Raw genomic sequence first — 3,770 nt, forward strand, 5'->3', positions numbered from 1 at the left:
CAGTAAACACGCTGCATTCATCCCTCAAACTCCTTCTCCTCTGTCTGTCTGTGTGTGTGTGTGTGTGTGTGTGTGTGTGTGTGTGTGTGTGTGTGTGTGTGTGTGTGTGTGTGTGTGTGTGTGTGTGTGTGTGTGTGTGTGTGTGTGTGTGTGTGTGTGTGTGTGTGTGTGTGTGTGTGTGTTTATACCTTGGTGGGAATTAAATGTTCCCACAAGGATATGAATATCTGATTGTTTTGACCTTGTGAGGGCTGGTTCTAACAAGGAAACCTGCTTGAAAAAAGTCAAACAACTTAAATGGTTAGATTTATGGTTAGATTAGACTTATGGTTAGATAATTAGACTTATGGTTAGGTGTAGCATGGCATTAATTAGCTGCATTAGTAATTATGTCAGTGGAAGGTCCTCATAAGAATAGCAAGAAAAATGTGTGTGTGTGTGTGTGTGTGTGTGTGAGAGAGAGAGAGAGAGAGAGAGAGAGAGAGAGCAGATTCTCTCTCAGGGCCAGAAAACTTTCTGAGTTATTTTGGCCAAAGGCTGCTCCAAATCATTAGTCTCTAATGAGTTTATAACGGCAGGCGTCGAAATTGAGCTGTGTGTTAAACGAGTCACTAATATTGCAATCAGTAAGTCAGTGATGCTTGTATCATCATTAGCCCTGAATGACACCAGACGTCTTTGAAAAAAGTGTCAACTGAATCTTTGGAGTCAATTGTAAGCCTGCGTTCACTTTGGAGGCGATGTGACGCCACAAAGCGGACGGAATTTGTTCGTTTTCAGTGAGACCTGGCGATTTACAGTGACCGGTGTTGCCAGCTCTTTTCAGGAGAAAGTAGCTATTGTGGTTAAAAAAGTCAATAGATGTCACAATATGACTGTATAGACTAATTTGCATATTCATTGAATTGATATGATCAAAGAAGATTTTCTGAGGACAATAGAACAGAATAGAATACTTTTCTCCTCAAATTTGGTCACCTCACAATCCCTAGCCACCATCCAGCTCTCCACAATCATAAGACAACTACCTACCGTGGAGGGTGTAAACACATGGCAGTGTAACAAGATTGGAAGCTATCTGCCCTCTTTCAAATACATGAGTTCAGAAATGCCCACGATTGGCTAGTGTTGCTTTGATTGACAGCAGAGAGAGAGAGAGAGAGAGAGAGAGAGAATGCCATCTCACTCACAGAGAGATCATAGCTAACTTTGCTCCCATGGCTCCCAGCCACAGACGGCTTGGACATCATCGGGCTTTGACCTTGAAATCTCCTGACTGTTGGGTGAATGCTTTTCTGTCATGCTACTCAGGAGCCGGAATAGAATAGAGAGTTATCAGAATAGAAAATAATAGATTATAACTTATTTCTTATAGAAAGAAGTCATCTTCGGCCATGGAACCACAAACTAACTATTTACAACATTCTACAGTTTCTCTCAAGAACACAGACAAAACGAAGCAGTGGCAGTGAGCAGTTGGGGAAATAGCCACAAAGGAAAAAAAAAAAAAATACAGAATAACTCATTTGAATATTTTATTAATGTATATAAAAAGTTCTCAATATATATTTATATTATGAATTTACAATTTTTACATTGCTACTGTAAATGTTGCCAAGAAGAGAGTCTAAAGCAAAAAGTGGACAAACAGTGGTGATCAGTGAACATTGGCTTTACACATTGATGGGGAGTTGAGCGAACCAGCTCTTTCGTATATAACCATCAGCTGAGATGTGAGCTGGAGAGCCCTATTGTGTGCAGGACAGTCACTATTGTCTACTCAAACAGTCGCTAGTTTTGTTGCTAGACACTACAAGGGTCTAAAAAGTCATCTAATCTAACAACAAAGTCTCTAAGTTGGCAACACTACTATTGACAACGTGCAAAGCAACCTTTATCAAGTGGGTGGGGCGAGCAATGCAACAAAGTTGAAGAACATTGAACTCGAAGCGAAGCGATTTGGCATTCCCAATGGGAGTGATGGATGGCGGTGTGTTTCTTTTTGTTCCTTGACTCTGAAACATTGTCTGTTTTTTGGTTCCACAAAATCATTCCTACTCACCTCTCCTGACCAGGTCATGGAGACTGTGCTGATACTAAACATATTTGGTCATTTACCTCACAATATAACAGTGCAGATATTTTTGCTGTTCACTTTTGGTACATCAGACACTTTAAGTCTGTCAAAACGACTGACTTGTGTGCACAGAGGTTGTCTGTAATTTAGTGCCAAAAGAGTTCAGAGCTGGTATTGCAAATTATCCAGGACATACTGTATATCACACAGACACTGTTCAAAATGTTTAATTAAAAACGATTGGTTTCTCAGATTAGGAAAACAAAACAGATTGTGAGCATCAATAATTACTCGTAAAATTGAGCACGAATGTGAAGAGTGCTGCTGCAGATTCTTTTACAACACAGAAAATGGCTATAGTGTCAGCGTTTGTTGGTTTGTTGTTATATTGCTTGGCAGATACTCCATTTGCATTTGCATGGTTAGCCCGAATGGTACCTCATTTAAATGTTAACTGTTAAATTACATCCCATTCTGCTAACCCCCCGAGCTTGAAAAATATTTACATCTAACTGAACAACTGAGAATGGACAACATTGCACCAGTTTGTAGAAGACTTGCTAGATGTAAGATTTGCTCAAATCTTGGGTGGTCTAAGTCGTACTGTTATAAACGTAAAAATTCTTACCATCATCCCTGGTCTCCCCTACTCCTATATGTAGTCAATCAACCAAGATGTATTCATTTTAATTTACCAACTTCACATTATTTAAACTGCATGTCCAAAGAGATTTGACTTGTATGACACACCATCAAAACAATAAACATGGACAAAATGACATCACTCTGATAAAGACAGCTCCATCTTTAATCACTTTCTTCCACCGCATTAAACTCAGGCATGGACTAAAGTTTAAAGGCAGGGCTAGAAGTAAAAATTTAGATTATAATATAGAAACTAAAAAAGCAAACATCAGCACCAGACATTATGAGGGAATGAGCTAGTTGACATGGTAGTATTGGCTAAACTGAAAATCAGCATTTCCCATTGTGCAGTCAATTAGGCTGTAATAAAATCTATTACTACTATTATATGTTTATACCTATTGTATTTTATTTTATTTTGTTTATTTGTTTTTGGCCAAATAGACTTATTGTTATTCGTATTGTGTTGAGCAAATTGCCTCAAAGATTTCTATTGGGATCAGAAAAGTTTTGTTTTATCTTATACAGATTTAGTCGATTTGGATAAAATTCTATTTCAAGTGGATAAATATCTTATAAAAGCAAAGTGAACAACTGAGAATGGACAACATTGCACCAGTTTGTAGAAGACTTGCTAGATGTAAGATTTGCTCAAATCTTGGGTGGTCTAAGTCGTACTGTTATAAACGTAAAAATTCTTACCATCATCCCTGGTCTCCCCTACTCCTATATGTAGTCAATCAACCAAGATGTATTCATTTTAATTTACCAACTTCACATTATTTAAACTGCATGTCCAAAGAGATTTGACTTGTATGACACACCATCAAAACAATAAACATGGACAAAATGACATCACTCTGATAAAGACAGCTCCATCTTTAATCACTTTCTTCCACCGCATTAAACTCAGGCGTTGGGGGTGTTAAAATGTTTACTTTAAAAAAAAAAAAGGGGGGGTTTCCTTTCTTGGTTTAGAGCGACCTCTAGTGGTCTCGTGAAGAAAAAGCCAAACAGGCCCCTAAAAACAAAGCTCTTCATGAACCCG

This window comes from Ictalurus punctatus, chromosome 18 (assembly GCF_001660625.3).
Source record: "Ictalurus punctatus breed USDA103 chromosome 18, Coco_2.0, whole genome shotgun sequence".
Lineage (NCBI taxonomy): Eukaryota > Metazoa > Chordata > Actinopteri > Siluriformes > Ictaluridae > Ictalurus > Ictalurus punctatus.